The 23,266-nt window shown below is 45.6% G+C and overlaps 1 protein-coding gene across 1 annotated transcript in view; it reads right to left on the reverse strand.

The window, feature by feature from the left end:
• LOC108800134 (nuclear receptor corepressor 1-like) overlaps window positions 1-22,698 on the reverse strand; it is a gene marked incomplete at its 3' end in the record, with an annotated part of 110,377 nt that extends 87,679 nt beyond the window's left edge. The window contains exon 1 of the mRNA XM_018572081.1: window positions 22,339-22,698. The remainder of the gene's footprint in view (window positions 1-22,338) is intronic.
• Window positions 22,699-23,266: the final 568 nt, after the last annotated feature.

Below are 23,266 nucleotides of genomic sequence, written 5' to 3' on the forward strand. Positions count from 1 at the left end.
TGGTACCATGATAAATGCTCTCGATAAATAACACAGAAAAGCAAGTGTTTCTTACTGTACAGAGAATCAGTGACCAGATGATCCTGAGGTCTGATTTCAGCACTTCTATACTGGAAACCTCAGGTTTTATTTCCTAATCAGGGCCCCCCTCCTATCTCAGGACCTATAGCAGCCATTTGGGCTGATATGGCTATTGTTACACCACGGAACCAATCAGACCGTACTTTAGGGCAATCTGAAAAACAAATTTTCTTTACTGGGTGCTCCGTGCACTCTAAATTGCTATATAATCATAATGGAAAAATTCTGCGCATGACCATTGACAGATTTTAAGGCAAATTATACTGAAAAGCTCTTCACAGACCGGCATTAGCAGGCAAATGAGGTGGAAAACCCCTGAACTGGACAAGCTGGTAAAACACAAAAAAGAGAAAAATTCTGAGGCATCAAACTTCATGATTTAAGTGCGATTTGTGCTGTCCACCGTCTACTTCTTTCACTAGGAAAGGAAACACTTCGGTATCACCAGTAGAGCTGCAGCTAACGATTATTTTCAAAATCGATTAGTTGGCCGAACTGATCATGAACTTAGCAATGCATAACGATTCATGCATACGTCACATTTTTATCAGGACTGTGGGTTATTTTTGTTAAGGGCCTGTTCACACGACGTCCGTTTTCTGTGCTGACCTGATCCTTACGCTCCTACACTAAAAATGCATCCCAATGTATCCCTATGTGTTTTATGGGCTACAGTTCTCACGTGCGCAGTCCGTTCAGCTTACGACAGAAAAATACTGCATGTGACATTTTGTACGGTCAGGAAACGCAAAACGCATCAAAAACGCACTGCACTGCAGCTAACATACTTACAGCCCCACTCCAGCAAAAAAAAAATACATTTTTTTTATACTGGCAAGCATTAAAAACGCGGACAAAACACACTGCATCAGTAGCACCGCGTCTGCAGATCCGGACCTGATATCATGTGAACAGGCCCTTAAAGTGGACCTTTACCCTGTTTCACTAAAAATAACATCAGTGTGCAGCTCCGCATGCTGATATGAAATTATCTTACATGCATTAAACATTCATATTTTTCTTACTTACAATTACTGTTTCTCCACTTCCTGGTATTCAAAGGCATTAGTGATATAGCCCATGCTTAAGAGATGCATCCTGGGAAGGTTACATCACCGTACATTGCTGGGAAATCTCATCTGTAAACTGAAAAATCTTGTAAGATCTCAGGGAAAGGTATTTTCCACCTAGAATGTTCAGATACCAAGGGCCGTACTCGGTAAAAGTACAAGTACAGATACTTGTACTTCCCTATTTCCAGCCCTGAGATGATATGCATGGTCACATGTGCCAGAGTTCCAGGAAGTAAAGGGTGATATATTAATCTGCCGCTAGTTTAAAAAAAAAATGGCCATTGAGAAAAGAATGTGGAAGGGAAAAAAAAAATAAGGTATGCAAATAAAAAACCTGCAATTATAAGAACGTGTTTGTAGATTGTCATTACTAAACATTTCTAAAAGTGTCTTTGTTGTCATTTCATAGATAAGGGTTAAGTTGCTTTTTAACTACTTCAGGACCACCCAACGCCAAAAAACATGCCATCCTGAAGCAGTTATACCAAGAGCATGGCTGCTGCCGCAGCCGTATTCTTGGTATTGTTTTAAACAGCCGGTGATGGCGGTTTAGATACAAGCGATCCGGCAGCTATACAATCGGCGGATCGCTTGTACGGTGCAGCGGAATGTGTGCCTCCCCCGTCCAGGACCAGCACAGCAGGTCTCCCCTCATCGACTGGCTTCTAGCCGCTCATATCTCCTTCAATCACTGGACCCGGACGTGATGTGTATTACATCACTTCCGGTGTCATGGTTTACATTCTCCGGCTCCTGCAGCCAGGAGAAGAAGCTGGTGAAGCAGATTGCCAGATTTTAACCACTTGCCACCCATGGCCATGCCTGAATAGCCGGATGGCAGCCTTATAGGAGCGGGAGGGCATCTTAAGACATCCCGCCCCCTCCCCCCGCTCGTGTGCGGCACTCAGCGCACACACAAATTGGGAAACTGTTAGCAAAGTAAACAGCTAGCGATGGCTGTTTAGATTCAAGCGATCAGATGTCTCTAGAGACACCCGATCACTTGTAGTAGCAACCCTTTGCCCCATTGCAAAGCATCGAAGAGCAATATCACGCTGTAAATAGTCGCGATATCGCGGGAATTACCGCGTGATAAATCGCTCAATGTGAACGGGGCCTTACTGGAGATCAGTACACGATCTCCCTTTGAACTCCTCTCCTGTCCACGAATGCAGGAAGTGATGTACATTACATCACTTCCGCATTCCTCTGTCACTCTCCGGTACAGAAGCCGGAGAGAAGCTGAGGACGCAGATCTCTGCTTCATCAGCTTCTCTGGGGTCCCAAGGTGACATAAGGGGTCCGACAGACCCCTAATGTATCCATAAAGAGGACCTTTCACATCATATTTGCCATTACATAGGGGGCTTGTTAGCCCCCCTACGTGACAGCAATAAAGTTAAGTGTAAAAAACATAAAAAATTAAAAGTCGCATATAAAAAATAAAAAATACAAAAAAGGTTTTAGTCCCCCCACCCTTATCTGCACACATACAAGCGCAAAAACGTGTCGGGTGCGCCTATGTGCAAAAACAACAATGGTGCCACATGTTACATATCACCACGAACGCCGAGTGAGAGCAATAATTCTAGGCCCATCAATCACTAAACTGATGAACAGTAAAAGCTTTTAAAGCGTCGCCTATGGGAAATTTTAGGTATTGTAGTTATTTGGGTTTCACGGGCAAACACAATTTTAAAGCTTGACATGTTTCATATCTATTTACCCAATGTGACCCCATCTTCTATATTTTACAAACAAATTTGGTATTATATTCTGTTTCTGGGCACTAAATTTTATCCTAAAAATACTGATTTGATAAACATTTGCGCATATACCGTGCAACATAAAAAATTGCCACTAGCATTATTTTTTATTCTACAGAGCCTATGTGTGTGCAAATAGTAAGACATTGCTCCAGACAGCAAGTGGTTAAAGATATGAATAAACCAAGTTGTACTATTCTCAATGGGCCCATGTACACAGTGTGTAAAGATCAGCAAGCTTGCTCTGCATTCAGATTCAAAATAGAAAAATCTGCATCTGGAGGAGCTGCGTTTGTCCGTATGTTTAGCTGTATGCATGTAAACGTTGTGCTAATGATTACAAGCGTAGAATGCAAATGCACTCTATGGAAACTGCCTGCCTCCTAACAGCAAAGGACACTAAGCGGCCAGAGCCGTCTACAGCCACCTAGCGCCCTGCCAACCAGTAGGGCACCACTGCGCTGCTGCATAAACATTACATGTATACAAAGCACTTTAGGCAGAATCATGCAGGCTACTCTGTACTAGCTGCCGTGTGCTTGAACCCTAAAGTACAAAGAAAAAAAAAAGTCTAACCACTCCAGTGCAATTTACAAGATGCCAACAACGCTTATATTGAGGTGAATACATGGACAGCCACTTCCCTTCAGTTCTTTAAAGGAGAACTATGAGAGTGAAAATCACTCATCCTCATAGTTCAAGCCGACCTGTGACAGTGAAACAGTCACAGGTCGGCTCAATAGATCGGGAAGTGAGCCAACACATACGGGCGATCGCTCACTTCCCGATCATCTCCCTGCAAAGAGCCGTGACTGTCAGTCTAAGCCACCTGCAGGGATCCCCTCCGATCCTACAGCGCTGACTGGAGGAATGGACGGGGGAAGGGGGCGGGTACAGCTGGTTCTGCCTCTAGATAGGCAGAGCCAGCTGTCACTCAGGCAGCTGGGTGGATCTCGACGGTAATGTCGGGATCCGTCCCGGCTGCGGCGGTCTCAGTATACCGCGAGCTGTAGCTCGCGATACACTGAGCTTTGGGTCACAGGAGGACGCTAGTATATGTCCTCCCATGACCCTTAAGAGAACTATGGGGGAAAACACTTACCCCATGGCTCTCTTTTAAAGCTCAGACCACCCGAACACAATACAAATCTATCAGCCAACTAAAAACAAAAGCATATGCAGAGTTGCTAATACCTTACTTTAAAATGGTTAATACAGAAACGAATTATACTGAGCCAGTGAGAGTTCCCTCTAGTGGCTAATCTACAAACTACTTTATTATGTACAATAAAAATATGAAAGTCATTCCAAATAGTACTTTTATGACTCTTTTAAAATACTCTAAATTTGTAAGCAGGGGTGGGCAATTCCAGCCCTCCAGCTGTAGTTCACCTACAAATCCCAACATGCCTTTGCCTCTGGGAGTCATCCCTGTAACTGTCAGCCTTGCAATGCCTCATGGGAGTTGCCCACCTGTTTTCAAGCGTATTTCCACTTTTGCAGTCAAATTTGAGAAAACCCCTCCATATGTTCATTATGTGTTCCTGTTCACTCTGCATACTGAAAAACAAAACAAACAAAAAAATCTTACCTTTTAGATGTTTTGTTAAAATCGGGCAAGATGGCAAGTCCAGGTTTTTCTAAGCCCTTTCACAGTGGTCTGTCCTAATGGAAAGGCTTGGGACTAAACTTTAAGGATTGTAGGATTGTGTTTATCTGATAAGCTTCATTAACATGCAATGCACTAGCCACCTCTGAATGGACGAGAACCCCCCCTCCCTAACCCACCCATCACAGCCCCTCCTACGATTTCAAAGAAATAGAAGCTAGAAGAAATTTTAACCCTTAAAACCCCAACCCAATGTAAAAACAATGTAAGCTGCAAGAAGCATTTTAATTCCTTCTTTTAGCATTTGCTATGTGAATAGGACCATGCAACAAATATAAAATAGGCGTTATCCCAATTTGACTGCGAATGTGGAAATACACTTTAAGGTCTCTATTAGGAAATGTGTAGATGAAACAGTTCACACTTAGTTAACACTATTTACCAGACATTTCCCAACACCTTTTAAGCCTGAAGATGACTAAACATCCTCTCGAATAATAAAATCATCACAACAATTTAGCAATCATTTATTCTAAACTGCGTTTATCCAAAATCTCCGATTACCACCGACTCCCCTATACAGGGCCGTTGTGGTGTTTACACTCTCCAGTTATCTACATACACTTCAAGTAGTGGGTGCCGAAACCAAGAGGAAAAATAAGGCTGCAAGGTTTAGGCAACCCTTGCCATTATTTACTATTAATATTCAACCAAACATTCACCTGGTTCATATACTCCCACACCCCCATATATTCCCCTTACCTGCGCAGCTCCTTGCTTCTCCATGGCTGGTGAAGATACCTAGCACTTCTGGACATGTAAGAGACTGCGACTTGCTCCCCTTTGACAGAGCCTGGGTCTAGCAACCAATCACTAGGTCTGAGCATGGTCACGTGACCAGGGGAGTGATATCACTGCCATAGCCATCTCAGTGCTGGCTGCAGAGGAGCAAGGAAAAGCAGGAAGGTCACTTATGAGGGTCAGGGTACACCCGTTCCAAAGACACCATCACCTTACTCTGCATGGGCCAGGCGATCTCTTTATCGTTCATAACAGGCAAACACCACCACCCCCCACCCCACCCAAAAAAAAAAGTTATTTGATTACTGAGGTCTACTCTGCTAAATAGATTAACATTAACAATTACCGTATATACTCGAGTATAAGCCGAGTTTTTCAGCCCATTTTTTGTGCTGAAAGGTGCCCCCCTCGGCTTATACTCGAGTCAGCGTCTACCTATAAGCAAGAGGAGCCATCAAAATAATGCCTGCAAACCAACAGGGTTATTCACAAAAGGGTGAAGAGTTTGGAGAAGGCAGGAGAAGTGAACAATCTAGGACAACATAGCTGAGGTGGAAAGTGAGCTAAATTGGAGAATTTCTCCCAATCAGCTATTTAGGTCTAGATTGTTCCCTTCTCCTGCTTTCTCCAAACTCTTCACCCTTTTTGTAAATAACCCAGCAGGTTACAAATCTGAGAACATTTCTACGTTCAGCAACTTTTTAATTACTTATTTGCCAACAGGATCAGAATAATTTAAAGTAAACCTATTATGAGAAATGAATTGAGTCTGGCATTGCTGAACTTTTGAAAATGCCAATTTAGTAATTAAATAATCTGCGCTAATGGACAAAGACTAATAGCACCAATAGGTTAAAATCTGCTACACAAAAGCTCCAAAGCCTTAGATAATCCTTAGCAAAACTGCACAGCGCTAAAAACCTCTCAGTAAAGGTGCATATATCAATACCAAAAATAGTACAAAAATCAATAAAGTTTATATATATATATACATATATATATACACACACACATACACACACATATAAAAGGTGTATGCAAAATTGATCAAATGGTGCAAAATCAGTGACATGAATAATATATATATCTATATTATAATATAGTGTGTATAAGACTGATGTCAAAAATAATCAAATAAAGTAGTCAGTCAATCAGAAGACAGCCTAGTCCCAAACAGTAAAAGTCAGAAAACTTTTCCAGGTGAAGAAAAGGAATTCTCTCCAAATCCAATACAGTGGTGAAACAACACATTTGTGTTGAAATAATTCCGTGTTCCAATAAGTATAGTGCTCTCCATGTGCCCAAAACACCCCCCAATGACTATGCATTCACCCCAATCGCTGACTGTTAATTAACAGCCAACACGCGTTTTAGAATCAAGACAACTCTCAGCGTCCTCCTTCCTCGTATTCCATTCGTTTATATGCGCTCATCTTAAACTTTCAGTCATGATAAAAGGTAAATGGAAACCCTCATGGTGCAGTATTCATAACATTTTTTTGAAAAAAAATTAAAACTCACTCACATTTAGAAATAAAACAGCCGGCAACAGCGTGAAGTTCTGTCTCCTCTGAACAAACGTGTAGCGTCAAAGACCCGCCCCTGAGACAGAGGACTACCATATACAGTCCAATATTCTTTTTTTTTTGCAGAAATATTGTTTATTAAGTTTTCACAGACAAGAAATCAAAACATACAAAGGCAGCGTCAGGTGTGTATCCTTGAGGATGATAGCATAGCTGTAAGTAATAACAACCGTATCAGCAGTATACTTGACAATGTGCCCAGATTCGAGCCGTGCCCCCGCCCAAAGCCCTGTCTCTGCCGTGAGGATCTCAGACTTCTAAGGCCCACCCCGAGAGGGGACAACGTTATTGAGTCGGGCGAGGACCTGGGTCTTCAGCATCAGGCTAGTAACACGGAATCCTGCGGAAGCCCTGCTTCCTAGCCATCAGATAAGTTGCCCCACCTAGAGCCACCTTACAGAAACAACAAAACAATTGACTCACGACAAGACAAGCGGGCAACAGAGAAGCACAGAGACAAAGAGACAAAGGGGAAAGAAAGAAGGGGAGAGAAGGGGGGGGGGGGGTGGAGGATTATTATGTGGTCAAGGAGAACAGATCATGTATTCATGCCATTGTCCTAAACTCATCCGTTTCCATAAACATAAGCCACGGCCTCCATCCGATATTCTGATCTTTTTTGCGCCGGCACCCCCTGGCATGATAGACAGGTCCCTGCGTCCTCTTCTGCCCCAAGCTGGCAGTCTAAGGACTCTATCTCCCACCTCCCCCTTATCACATCACCGTGCAGACCTGCTCATAGGACACACCTCACCCATCCACTGACACCAATCAGCCTTTCTCAGGAGCAGTCCGGAAGAGGATGCAGGGACGAGGGGGAGGCCTGCTAGATAATTTTTTGGCATCTATAGTAAGAAAAAAACAAGTTTGCTCCATTGATTCTCAGCTGAAGAACATATGATGCACCCAAGAAAGCGGGTGCCCATATTGTACTGTCAAACAAGTCTCAGAGTAGCCAACTGGAAATGTGACCATCTTAAACATAAGGGACAGGAAACATACTACTGCCTCTGAGATGAGTGAAAAGCATTGGATGTGTGCTGTAAACAAATCTCCAATGGTCAGAAATGGCCAAACACGACGATGTACTCTTACTCTGTAAACAGGTATAACACGTGCCAATGCCCTTTCACCAATTTGGCAGAATACAGATTAGTGAAACCTAAAAACTGCAGACAGGGTGATAAGAGCATGTCTGAGTGTCATAATAACCTGCAAACCTTTCTTGGGTTATAGGTGGGAATCAGCGGACGGACACACACAAGGTCATCCAACCTTGTATGCCGATCAGTTTTTCAACCTTTTACTATTTATATAAAATTCATGTTTTACAACTCATACTATCGGCACAGTGTATAAATGGACAGGAACCCTCTGTATTCATTCATAACAGGGGCTGCAGAATAGGAGATTGAGGACTCTGTGTCTTCAATCTTTTTTTTTTATTTTAAAAGGGAAATATCAGGAGTCTGTTTAGACCCCCGATATTACCCTAAAGACCCCGACAGTAAAAGCACCAAAAAAAAACAAAAAACCTGACTAATTCTTTTATTTTAGATTTTGGTCTAAAAATTCCATTTCGGTGCATCTCTAGTGAAAAGGCATACATCCACCTGTGTAAAGGTTTGGAGGAGCAACTCAAACTCTGGTGAAAACATCAGCCAAATGTATCACAGCTGTTCACAGCAAAAAGAGAATATTGTGTCAAAAGTATTTGGCAAGAAAAAGCCAACAGTTCAAGAAGGACAGCAAAAAGGGCACGATTCATTTTGTGAAGGGATTTGGAAGGTTTCTCCAAAAAAGTGGTTATACAAAACAATCAAATGTGTTTGTAAAAGGAAAGATGTAGAAGTAAAGCTGGCAAAAGACATCAGAGATTGGCCAGGTGTACAAGCATGGCCCAGATGTGGGACACTATACCCTGACCAGGACTAAACAAGGAAGAATGTACAACCAGAGTTTTCCCTCTTCAGGGGAGAATGTCCCAAAACTGGGCCATGCTTGTACACCTGGCCAATCTCTGATGTCCATTGCCAGGAAACGCTTGAAAATGCCCGTTGGCTGTGTTTTGCAAAAACACCTAGGCGACAGTGTTTTTGCGCTTTTGTGATGCACATTTTTTTTGCACGTTTTTATGTGCATACGGCAAAAAGCACGTTTTTGTGAGCAGATTGTAGCTCATTGATGTTAATGAGAAAAAGTGCATAAAAAAGCACGAAAACACAGAAACGGGCGTTTTCAAGCGTTTCCTATTCAGTCAAATACAGGAATTTTGCTTATTGCAACAAAACGCTCAGATGTGAACAGGGCTATAGAAATCAATGGGATTTTTGGGGGGCAGATTTTTGGAGCGTTTAAGGCAGAAAAAGTGCTAAAAAAAAACTCAGTGTGAACCAGGACTAAAAAAATGCTCAAGAAATCTGCCCCCCCCCCAAAAAAAAATTTGAACCAGACCTTAAAGAGGAGAGCTGCTCCTATGCAGGGACTGGTGTGCTGGTGACATTTCTACAATTCTGCTGACATTTGCGGCGCCATCCGCAGTCACAGCGAGCACCCCCCACTACAAGGGACATATATCGGTAAGGAGTGCGACAAGGATAGTACTTACTGCTCCTATACAGTCCCCATGTTGGGGAGACTATAGAGATTAGGATGGTTTTGAAGTCTGTGTGACTTCTTTGCCCCCAAAAAACAGTTCTGCAACATTGTTTCAGTGCCACACAAACATTATACCATTACTATTATAAATTTACACAGTGCTTTACATCCTGCACATTCACATCAGTCCCTGTCCTCAAGAAGCTTACAATCTAAGGTCCCCATCTCACATACATACGAGGGCCAATTTAGACAGGAGCCAATTAACCTTCCAGCATGTCTTTGGAGTGTGGGAGGAAACCTACGCAAGCACAGGGAGAACATGCAAACTCTTTGCAGATAGGGTCCTGACAGGGATACGAACCAGGGACCACCAGTGCTGGAAGCTCATCAGCTAACCTGGACTGTCGTTACCCACTACAATCTAAATCCAGGCAGAAACGCAGTCCCTTTCCCGAACAACTGGCACAAAGACTTTCCAACAAGAGAGAAAATGTACATGTGAAAACAAGCTGTTCTGATCACCGTCTACAGCAATGACACAGTTTGACCTTCACAAGCAATGTTGTAATCAGGCCACCCAAGGGCAACATTTCCATTGAGAAAACTGTAGGCTACAGACTGCCCCAAGTTTGAGGGCATTTCTGAAACAGTGCAAGACAATTTTGATAGAAAAGCTTTCATGACAATAAATAAAAACTGAGATTGCTTGCATTACTGCAGCATAATCTGCTAAAACAGGAGATGAAAAAAAACCGGAGCAGCCAAATCGGATTTTCCATGAAAAGTAGGGATGCACCGATACCAGTTTTTTGGTACTCGCTGATACCGAATACCGAAAGTCCCATTAAGGAAGCTGGGTGCCGCCCAGTTTCTTTATTGGCCGGAAGCGTGCAACGACTCACCACCCGTCTTCCTGATTGGCCGGGAAGCTGGCTCCATGTTCCCTCGTCACCAGGTGATGAGAAAGCATGAAACTGGCCAATCAGGAACTTAAGGGGTGGGTAAGGACCTGCCTCCCGGCTTCCTGATTGGCCAGCTTCCCAACCAATCAGAAAGCCGGGCGGCGAGTCATTTACCACCACCCCGGCTTCCTGATTGGCTGGGAAGCCAGCTCCATGCTGCCTGGTGACGAGGGAGCATGGAGCCAGCTTCCCAGCTAATTAGGAAGCCAGGCAGCTTGTAAGGACTTGCCGCCTGGAACGTCCGGTATCAAGATAAGCATCGGGAGCATTTGGGAGAGTACTAGTACTCGCCCAAATACTCTGTATCAGCACCGGTGCATCGCTACAAAAGTCCTTATTTTTCCCAGCTAGTGTAAAAACTACCAAAACATGAGTTAAAGTGCATGTTTGGGTAGAGTAAAAAAAATAAAAATAAAAAATCTCTGTAGTACATCTTTGCAATACACGCATGTTCCCCTATGTTTTCTCCATTTTAAATGCTACAACTACAGAAAAATACCTGCTGATCCGCAATAATCATGCAAGCTCCTGACGTCCTGTTTAAGCCGACAAAACCGTGCCTCTGCTCCTTTGAAATCTCAAACAGTTATTAGCGGAAGACCCAGACTTGCTGGTCTGGCTAGCAAGGCAGCAATTCCACAAGAACAGGTTCAGAAGTCCTGTCGCTGGCAGGACAGTTTGTGTGACATGGGCCTAATCAGATTATATAATCCTTTTGCAGATCCCCTTGCGTTGCATTGGTGTGTACTGACATTTTTTTTTTTAAATGCATCAATGCAAAGTGTTAAAAAATGCCCATCAACACAATGCTATGCTTTAAAGAAAGAAAAAAAACCCTAAACTCACACAGAATCAAACAAAAGTGGTGTCAATCCAGCCTCAAGCGCAACTCACCCAAAGAACAACAAAAAATAAAATCATATATTGCAGCTTAACAGTCCTTAGATGTGATGGCTGCTACTTTTACTGAGTAATCCTCCGAATAAAACACTTCCTGGGACAGGGCGTCTATGCTCACTCATCCCACTGTCTCTATGGAGGGTACCACGTTTGCCATACTAGCCCACAAGCACATCTTCCTCTTTTCATGTCTATTACATGGGGGGGGATCAGTAGCACTTATTCATGTCAGTTCCTCTCCAAGCAGTCCTACTAGCAATAATGAAACTGAAATAGTCTGAAGGATTAAAGAGATAGATAGATAGATAGATAGATAGATAGATAGATAGATAGATAGATAGATAGATAGATAGATAGATAGATAGATAGATAGATATATTTTCACAAGGGTGGTCCAATTCGTAGCTGTGTACACGAGAGCTGCAACTAATGATTATTTTCATAATTAGTTGGTGGATTATTGGATAAAAGTGTAAATAAATCCCATCCTTAATTTAAAATAAAATACACAAATGCAGTGTTACAAAGATTACTTCAGAAGAAAGCTGCATGCACAATAGTTTGCAATCGCACTGCACTGGAACACACGGCATTGCGGTACTGTGCATTCCAACTGTGGGTGGGAGGCGCATTTGCGGTGCCACTGAAATGAATGGCACTGCAACACACCTCCCGCAGCAGAATTTGTCAGGCTGAAACCAAAAATTGGAGTTACGTACCTGGTAACTCTGTTTCTAGGAACCTTCCAGGACAGCATTAGAGAGATAGGCTCCTCCCACTGGAAACAGGAAACACATCACCCACACCTAGAATAAAAAGAGTACCAGCCTAGCACACCTCAGTTAAAACATAAGAACCGAAGGATACCACATCACTAACTCCGTCTCATGGAAGATGTACACATACAGAATTTATACATATGTATATATGTACTTCAATCTCACAAAGTACGGCATCTCGCAGCAAGCCACACCATTAATCGGGTGGGAATCCCTGCTGTCCTGGAAGGTTCCTAGAAACAGAGTTACCAGGTACGTAACTCCAATTTTCTCTAGTCACCTTCCAGGACAGCATTAGAGAGGATAAACGAGCACCATACTTACAATTCAGGGCGGGACCACGGCTTGCAGTACTTTCCTTCCGAAAGCCTGATCTTGGCTTGACGTCAGATCCACCCTATAGTGTTTGACGAATGTAGCGAAACTGGACCAGGTTGCTGCTCTGCAAATTTGATCTGGGGTAGCCCCCGCTCTTTCAGCCCAGGAGGCGGCCAAGGCCCTTGCGGAGTGTGCCGTCACCTGTTGTGGTGTTTTCAGATTTTGTAGATCATAAGCTTGGTGTATAGCCATTTTGATCCACCTCCCTATGGAGCTCTTAGATGCTCTTAGCCCCGACTTAGGACCAGAAAACAGCACAAACAAATTATTGGACTTCCGAATCTCCTTGGTCTTGGCCAGGTATTCCAATACGCATCACCCGCGGCGCGGCGAGCGTCACTTCAGCCCTTACAGCTCGACTCCTTCCTCCCCCTGTCTCCACGAGGGCCGCCGCACAGCACGCCTTCAGCGGCCGACCGACGCCACACAGAGACCAGGAGATGCCGCTGTTGCCACCACCGAGTGACAACCTTGTCCTCCCTCAGCAGGATCAGGTAGGAGCGCCACACACAGCACCTGAAGCAGGGGTTTAAGGACTAGGGGAACTCCTCTGAGTCCACTACACCAACAGGCTGGTTGCCCTGCATACTCTTATGCCGGGAAACCATAGGCAATTTCTTTTGGACAGTTGGGGCTGTCCCGGAAGCCCCCCTCCATAGGTACCCCAGGTCCACTGACCCTCTGCTGTACCATGTTGGGGGGAAGCCCCTGCTCGCTAGCACGTAGGCCTAGGAAAAAAATAAACAAACGTTACGATGTCCTGCTCGGCCGGAGGAAACACAAAATAACTGAGGTGTGCTAGGCTGGTACTCTTTTTATTCTAGGTGTGGGTGATGTGTTTCCTGTTTCCGGTGGGAGGAGCCTATCTCTCTAATGCTGTCCTGGAAGGTGACTAGAGAAAATGAGTTTTTTCCACCTTTAATAATGATTTTGTAATAATTGTACTGTAAGCACATGGCGCTTGAATAGCTTCAGCCAGGGAACGACAGCTGCCAGTGGCAAGATTCTGCAGACTGCAGCTGAATGTAAATACAGCAGGTAATGGAGGGGTGCAATAGTCAGCCTGCTATTCAATTTCAAATTGCAATAGCCAATAGCAGCCTGGCTAATGCACCCGCCCACTGCTTGCTGAGGAGAGAGCTAGGGGATCCAACCAACTAATGAGAATAGTTGTCAACTGTTATCGATTAAATCGATTAGTTGGTTGCAGCCCTAGGTCTCGAAAAACAAAAAGGAACATAGTTCCATTTCACCGAACCCGTTTGGGCCAGATCGGAGGTAATCTGATGTATATGGACCATTCACATTCGATTCCCCATGGACCGTTATGGGGTCCGGACATTTCAGTTTTTTTCCTCCATCGCAAGACCAATGGACTGACACGGATGTCACAGAGGTGACATCCGCTCTGTACTGCTCTGATCAGAAGGGGATCTGTGCACGGATGCCCTCCTGATCAGCCCATGTGAAAAGGGCCTTACAGTTACTGATTGACACGAAACATACCAGCTCAAAACGATTAATTATTGACAACAAACAAACATCAACTTCCATTATGACAAAAGGTGGGCAAACATGGAATTGAATACAAGGCCACAAGAAAAACACATCAAAGCTGATGAACAGCAAGACTGTGCATAATATTCCACAAACCCCACTGTGCACATTTACAATATCTGACCATAAATGAAACTCAGCCTGAGCTGAACAAGATCTCCACCTCGCTCCTTACTTAAAGTGATATTAAAAGAACAACTCTGGGCAGAAATGTTATTAACCCTTAAAGTGGGGTTAGCCCTGCACTGGGAGCGTTAACTGCTCATTGTTACCTAGTCGACAGGAAAAAAAGTAATACTCACCTGAACCTCCAAGCCGGCAATGCTCCCCCATGCCTGTCTTCTACTACGTTGCAGTGACAGTATGTCCCTCGGTGTCCTCACATCCAATGCAGTGTATAGGACGTGATGACTCGAGGATTCTTAGACCCTGTAGCGGAGGGGGAGAACTGGTCTAAGAGCACGCCAGCTTAGAGGTTTAGGCGAGTATAACTTTTTTGATATAAGGCAAAAATGAGCACTTAACCGTTGCAGTGCAGGGTAGCCCCAATCATACCCGTCCTCTGCACCCCAACCCACCATCATACCCGTCCTCTGCACCCCAACCCACCATCATACCCATCCTCTCCATCCCTTCACTCCATTCCATCATTATACCCGTCCTCTCCATCCCTGCACTCCATTCCACCATCATACCCGTCCTCTCCTTCCCTGCACTCCATTCCATCATCATACCCGTCCTCTGCACCCCATTCCACCATCATACCCGTCCTCTGCACCCCATTCCACCATCATACCCGTCCTCTGCACCCCATTCCACCATCATACCCGTCCTCTGCACCCCATTCCACCATCATACCCGTCCTCTGCACCCCATTCCACCATCATACCCGTCCTCTGCACCCCATTCCACCATCATACCCGTCCTCTCTATTCCTGCATCATACCCATCCTCTCCAATAACGCCAGCTATAGAGGAATACATCAGATCCCAGCAATAATACATTATAGTATAATGTACTATTGCTGCGCTTTGCTGCATTCCGCTATAGCTGCTGGTATTCTGCACTGTGCCGCTTTATAATGTACTATATTGCACACCACACTTTTTTTTTTTTACTTCCACCGCTCCAAGCTTGCTCCCGTGATGGACTACAATCTCAATACAAACTAGTCGTCCATCACTGGAGACTTTTTTTTTTAATGCGATTAATCGATTAATCGAACTTAATAATCGGCTAACTAATCGATTATGAAAATAATCGTTAGCTGCAGCTCTAAACAAATCTGCATGTCAATAAAGACGATTTTGAGGCATACGTGATCACCTCAGTGGCACCCAGAGAGCACAATAGCACATAATAGGAGAACTCAACCCCAATGAATTTGGCGCCAGATTCACACCAACAAGTATTCCTACTTCAACCACGGGTGATATCCAAAGGCAGGGAAACCTATATCACGCCTAATCAAAAAAAGGAAGCAGCGCGCCATATCCTCATGTTATACGCTTTTATTGTTCTGTAATATTATAAAATAAGCCAGGTCCTCATAACAGGCTTGTCTAACTACAGTAGAACAATGCTGGATGCCCGGGGCATTGTTTGCTGGCCTCAGTCTGTGGTGTAAGTGTAAAATGCATGTGGCTAACGCGTGACCCTGGAAACAGTCAGTGTGTTTCCACTGAGGTTACACAAGCTCTGTTATCTATTTAAATTGTATTTCATGAGGACAAGGAGCTCCTGTTTGTGTTGGGTCCCATTCACACCAGCCCATCCATTAAGATGCTCCATTTTCGCTGACGGGCTAGTGCGTTGCTTAGCTCTGGAAGTGTGTGTTGTATCGCACAAGGCTGGAGCCATCACTGTTAAAGTTAAGGGGGAAAAAAACTTGATGTGAAGTATACAATGTGTACACTCCATTAAAGGAGAATAATGAGGTGAGTGAATTTCACTCAGCCTCATAATCTGAGCCGACCTGCGACAATGAAACTGTCACAGGTCGGCTCAGTAGATCGGGAAGTGAGCGTACACATACCGTCGCTCGCTCACTTCCCATTCTATCCCTGCAGAGAGCAGAGACAGTGGAGGGACTGGATTCCCCCCTCCCCTGTCCAATCCTCCAGCGCTGACTGGTGGAACGGATGGGGGCGGGTACAGCTGGCTCTGCCTCTAGATAGGAAGAGCCAGCTGTCACTCACGCAGCTGGGTGGATCCAGACATAATTGTCGGGATCCCGGCTTCGGCGTCTCAAGATACCGCGAGTTGTAGCTCGCAGTATACCGAGCTTTGGGTGACGTGAGAACGCTAGTCTGTGTCCTCCCGTTACCCTTAGGAGAACTATGGGGAAAAGCCCTAACCCCGTAGTTCTCCTTTAAGGACCCAAAACGGCAGCATGGTGTGCTTTGCTGCTGTGCCACGACCTGCAGTGGCATCCATTGCAGCATGTCTAGCAGTGTAGTGTGGATATGACACACACAAAACAATAGTTTTCCGTGTCCTTGTGGTGACCTACGTTGATCCAGTGTGGCACAATGCAGGACACAGCAATATGTGTGAAGGGGCCCTTAAGGAGGAGAAAAGATCCAACTGGAAGTCTCAACACAAACAGCAAAAACAGATGTCAGATAATTTCCGACATCGGTCCATGTATGGGCTACCCTTGATATTTTGGTCTGTGCTCTCCTTCTACACGAGTCCTGCAATAGCTGCTTCAGTCCTGGTTAACACCTAGTGTTTTGTAGCACTTTTTATGCCCCCCACCCCCCCAAAAAAAAAAAACTAAACCCCATACATTTCTATGGCCATGTTCACATCTAAGCCTTTTATCGCTTGTAGCAAAACGCCCGTTACTGGAAAAAGTACACGAGCTTCTTTTTCACAGATTAAGAGCTTCTTGGACCCATAGACAACAATAGAAACAATCAAAAATGCACATTTTACATGCATTTGTCCATTTACATCAAAGTGTCACAATCTGCTCGCAAAAACACGTGACTTGATTTATGTTCAAAAAAACTCGTTCCTAGGCGAGGTAAAAGTAATCCTTCCAGCAAGATCTGGAGAATGTGAAGTACACCAAATCTTACCGAGAAGACGCTCCCGCCACTGTGCAGCAGCGGCATCTACCAAGATTTAAAGTGCTCACTAGATAGGCAGAGTGCTCTAGATAGGCAGAGCCAGCTGTCAGTCACGCAGCTGGGCGGATCCCGGCATAATTGTCGGGATCCGCTTCAGTTGCGGCGTCTCAGTATACCGCGAGCTACAGCTCACGGTATACTCAGCCTAGGGTGACGGGAGGACGCTAGTTTGTGTCCTCCCGTTACCCTAAGGAGAACTATGGGGAAAAGCCTTAACCCCATAGTTCTCCTTTAAAGTGTCTCGGAGCAAACCAAAAAACTACTTGCAGTGTGTATCCGTGCACTGCAAGGGTTAACTGCACATTTATGCCAAGGGGACAGCAAAAATCTGTTTCTTACCTTCTCCCCATTCCCTCCGGGCTGATCGAGCAGTCCCTGCAGCCTCTTCTCCCCGGTGGTCTAAGGACCACTGACGTCATCATGGCTAATGCAGGTCTATGGAACCAAGGGACATTCGGAGTGGAAGGGAAGAGACCGCAGGGGGAAATCAGGTACGTAAAAGTGCTTTACCCCAGTCCCCGAGGCATAAACAAGCAGTTAACCCTTGCAGTGCAGGGATAGCCCCACTGCAAGGGTAGTTTTTTTTTTGGTTTGCCCAGAGATCTGCTGTAAACTATAGGTCTGGAACCAAACAGGTTACCAACATCTTTGGGATTGGTGCCATTCGTGACCAAGTACAAAATTAGCAGATCAATGGCGAGTGCTGGCACACGGACTATGAATGACAGCTCAGACATGTACAGGGAGCTAGGGCACGTGAGGTGGGGGTGAGCAACTACAGACAAGATTACGACATGAAGAGTTGAATGACCCGGGCGCTAGTCAGAAAGGTCTACTACTAATGTTATCTCTCTTGGCTTTACTGAAGCTTGCAGAAATGGAGAGGAGAGCCCATAATCAGGAGAGTTCAAAAAGAATGTGGTTGAGGCACATAAGGAAAGTGTCTCAGGGATACAGAAATGGTATCATTATTATGCCAAATTCATTTACAAACTTGCATATCACTCATGAATTTGGTGCAAACTTATGGAACTGGAGCTGGCTTGTGAGACAAACTTTGGGAAAGACATATGCACATTGTGTCACATCTCTGTCCAAAGTGTCACATATTCGTCAGACAGATTTGGACCCTCAGTTTTAAGGAATGCGGCACCTGAGGTGTGTCTTGAAAACTGCGACAAACATATACAATATGAACATTACAACAGTAACTCTGAAAAAGTACTTGGTCTTACCTTGCATCACTTTTCTTATTACTGAACTATCCGAGTTTATTTATTGAATATGTCATAAAGCACAGCGCCAGAATGAAATAAGGCACAAATAAGAACTACCTGAATTTGGCTCAGGGGATAATGGCACAGCATGTTTTAGAATTTGGTGCAAATGCGATATGGAATTCCCTGAATGTGTTCGGTGTGGGTAACTTCTTAATAAAAGTCGTAATGAAAATCCTAAATGCAACAAGCTAAAAAGACATTGTATAACAAAACACGCACCGCATGGAAAACCAGAAAACTCTTTTTATAGTGAGGCAGAAAGCTTTTAAAAAAAAAAAAATTGGAAGCGTTTCAATAAACTCTGACACTTTTCTGGCGTTATGGTTGCATTAGAAAGTCCAGCACCAAATTCATGAATCTTTCACAATCTGCGCCATTTGTTGTACGGACAGGAGACAGCTTTCTAAGAACGTCCTCTGATTTCCAGGGAGCGTTTTGACCATGGAAGGATGAGGCAGATTCAGCCAGCAGCTGCGTGTAGCATCATACCACCAGTTTAGGCAATGTTCTGCAATGGTTGTCACATGCAGAACTCCCCCCGCCCTCCCACCACCGATTGTTAAAGTGACATTAAAGTCACTTTTTTTCCCTCCCCCCAATGTTAAAGCAGTTACCCTAAAGGGGTTCTAAAGCCTGCGTTTTTTTTGCCTTTATCTACTGCTAGCAAGCAGTAGATGAAGGCAAAAAGTTTTTTTTTTAAACCCCGCTTTAACAGCGGTTTAAACTTTTACCCTGTTTTCGCTGCGTGTTCCCGTCCGAGAAAACGAAACTGCTCAGGCGGCCGCAAAGCATCTTGGGGCGGGCGCATGCGCAGTTCGGATTCTCGGCTGGGAGACGAGCAGAGACGCAAGGTAAGTCTATGGACGCGTACACCTGCATGCAGACACCGCTGGATCGGTAGCACCTGTAAGCAGAGAGGAGTCAGCGCTGGATCGGAGAGCCGCCGCACCGCTGGAGGGACAGATGAAAACATCAGGAAAGAAGATCAGATTAAGAGACATCATTTAAGGTAAGTGCTGAAGCGGGTTGTTTTTTTTATTTGTTTTTTACATATATCTACTGCTTGTTGGGTTTAGAAACCCTCTAAATGTCTTTCTTTGGCTTTCTGAAATTTTGATAGAAAATTTCTTCTTGGGCCCCAGTATGGGAACAATTTTCTTATTACAGCCCTCAAAAAAAAAAAAAAAAGAAGAAGAAGCCCTTATCTAAAGTATAACTTTCCTTACAACCTGGCTTCCCATAGATGCCAGTGATATCACTGGGCCACAGTGCAAGATCCTAGGAAAGCTCAGGAAGCCAAATCTTACAAAACAATGCTCCAGCACTGTACAAGGACACAATCTCCTGGGATATAGGATCCCCAGGTTTCCCTGGATCCCATAAAAAGGCCTTGTGACGTCACCCTTGCATAGAAACGCATGCTAGAAACCAAGGTTTAAGGCCTCATGCACACAGGCTTTTTATGCGTGTCTGGGGACACTACAACAAGAGCCTACGGATTCTTGCGGCTGGAAACCCAGACGGTTTGTATAAATGTGGCCCCTGTGCCCATTCAAGTGAATGACAGGGTGACCGTGGACGCATCGGTGGCTGCTGTATATGGAATGATTACCTGCGGATTGGGATAGATATTTGTTCCTGGATGTAATATTTCTGCGTCCCGGGACAATCATCTATCCCGAATCCAAGGTAATCATTCTGTATATGACAGCCACCGATGCATCCGCTGTCATTCAACTAACTGGGCACAGCGGCCGCATCTGAACAGACCCATCTGCAATTTCTGCCCCATTTTCTTGGGTTGCACATATTTTATTCCCATTTTCATGCTTTAATGAGAAAACAATAAAGATACTAATGAACAAGCTGCAGTCAAAACTGCACGAGAGTCCCCATTAAGCGTGAATGGGCTGTGGGTAAGGGCAGGGAAACTGCAGAATGCAGGACTTTAAAATAAAAAACACACCAAGATACGAAGCATAACACGGGGCGCAATGCGACAGGTCTCACCATGCTTTAGGCGCAGTTTTCACAGGAGGGAAAGCTTCAAGCGCAAATGGACACCCAGGGGTCTATTTATTTATTTAGGGCCCATGCAGAGTGTGGGGTTGCGTTAAGGCGGCCCCATCAAATTAATGTGCCAACACACTAAACAATGCAAAACAAAAACAGACAGATGCCTTTTTTTGCAACACAGAGCACCACCACGCACAGCAGCATGCGACTTGGCGATGTAAAGCATGTGTCACAGCGGATCTATTTGTGTGTTGCGGTATCATTCAAAGTAAATGTAACCTAAAAAGTGGTAACGTACATTGTCATAATGAATTTGTTCCCGCAAAACACTGCAGAGGTGTGAATTGGCCCTCAAACAACATTCACACAACTTTCACATAGTTTTTGAATGGGATCCAATCAACAAGTGTGAAACTAAGGCCTGGTTCACACCTGGCCGTTTTGTAGCGCGTTCCTACGCTCTGCAAAACGCTCAAACACCGAAATCCCATTATTTCCTATGGGTATGTGTCCCACCTGGGCGTATTACAGGCAAGCACCCCAATCAGCTTCACCAACATGTCTACCACCCCATAGCACCCTGAAAACACCTTAAAACAGACATTTGAACTATCCCACAGCACCCCAGAGCAGCTTCCCTGGAACATGTCTACTAGCCCACAGCACCCCAGAGCAGCTTCCCTGGAACATGTCTACTAGCCCACAGCACCCCAGAGCGGCTTCCCTGGAACATGTCTACTAGCCCACAGCACCCCCGAGCAGCTTCCCTGGGACATGTCTACTATCCCCCCACACCCCAAAGCACCAAAGCAGCTTCCCTGGGACATGTCTACTAGCCCACAGCACCCCAAAGCAGCTTCCCTGGGACATGTCTACTAGCCCACAGCACCCCAAAGCAGCTTCCCTGGGACATGTCTACTAGCCCACAGCACCCCAAAGCAGCTTCCCTGGGACATGTCTACTAGCCCACAGCACCCCAAAGCATCTTCCCTGGGACATGTCTACTAGCCCACAGCACCCCCAAATCAGCTTCCCTGGGACATGTCTACTAGCCCACAGCACCCCCAAATCAGCTTCCCTGGAACATGTCTACTAGCCCACAGCACCCCCAAATCAGCTTCCCTGGGACATCTACTAGCCCACAGCACCCCAATTCTGCTTCCACAGGACATGTCTACTACCCCCATAGCACCTCAATCCAGCTTCACAAGGACATGTCTACTATCCACATAACACCCCAAATCAGCATCCCTTGAACATGTCTACTAGCCCACAGCACCCCAAATCAGCTTCCCTGGGACAGGTCTACTACCCCCATAGCACCCCCAAATCATCTTCCCTGGGACAGGTCTACTACCCCATAGCACCCCAAATCAGCTTCCCTGGGACAGGTCCCCATAGCACCCCAAATCAGCTTCACAAGGACATGTCTACATGGGACAGGTCTACTACCCCATAGGACCCCAAATCAGCTTCCCTGGGACAGGTCTACTATCCCTCAGCCACCAATTCAGCTTCACAAGGACACATCTACTACACCATAGCACCCCAATTCAGCTTCCCTGGGACATGTCTACTACAAAGGAGCCCAGGAATGTGTTTATGTATGGACAAAGCAATTCCTGCAAAAAAACAATCCGATCATGAGATACATGACACATTGGGCTGCCACCGGGAATCGGCTGACTGGTAGAGTCGCACACCCCTTCCCAATCACCGGGCAAAGTCCCCCCCCCCCACCCTTTCACCGGGAAGAGTCTCCCCCCATCACACAGGCCCCGGGTTCCATACAGCCTGCCGCCCACACTCACCGTATACACGCTGCTCCCGGTAGCTTCCGCCCCGCTCTTAGTTCCGCACACCGTCAGTCCTGATTTCCGTACGGCGAAGCTCAGAGTCCCTCCGGAGTCAGCCGGGCAGGATCCGCGCAGAGTCCGCCATTTTGTACACCCCCACCTCCTCTGCTTCCTTTCTCCGCTCAGTCCGGAGCTGAGGCCCGAGGCGTCGCCTCACTGCGGCCCGACTATCATATCCCTGGAGGTGGCCGTGTCCCCGGCAGTGGGGTGTGCGCGTCGGCGGATCTACGGATCTGACCGAATCACTCCTCCTTCTCGGACACAGCGGCCGCGCACGGTCCTGTCAGAGCAATACGGGCTGATTTCTTACCGGAGCACAGAAAGGAGAACGGACGGATCACAGCACATCATCTGCATGGGTTTACTAAACCGGTCATGAATGGCGGAGCGCAGCGATAATTACACCGGAATTCTCCCCGAGGTGCTCTACGGCTCTACCAGGACCTGTGGTGCAGCGCTACCGGGCTCGAGCGAAACTCCAGCAAGCGGGAGGGCGGAGCCAGCTCTCAGCTTACACGCTTCATGTGTCTGGGTGCTGCCAGAGTGCCAGTGTGCCTGAGCTGGAGGAGAGCCATTCATCCACTGCAAACACCATTACTACATGTGTACAGGAGACAGACACTCCGATCACCACTACATGTGTACAGGAGACATACACTCCGATCACTACTACTACATGTGTACAAGAGACATACATTCCGATCACTACTACTACATGTGTACAGGAGACAGACACTCCGATCACCACTACATGTGTACCGGAGACAGACACTCCGATCACTACTACTACATGTGTACAAGAACCATACACTCCGATCACTACTACTACATGTGTACCGGGGACAGACACTCCGATCACTTCTACTACATTTGTACAGGAGAC

Source organism: Nanorana parkeri, unplaced genomic scaffold (genome assembly GCF_000935625.1).
Source record: "Nanorana parkeri isolate BGI_ZX_2015 unplaced genomic scaffold, ASM93562v1 scaffold1933, whole genome shotgun sequence".
NCBI classification, from domain to species: domain Eukaryota; kingdom Metazoa; phylum Chordata; class Amphibia; order Anura; family Dicroglossidae; genus Nanorana; species Nanorana parkeri.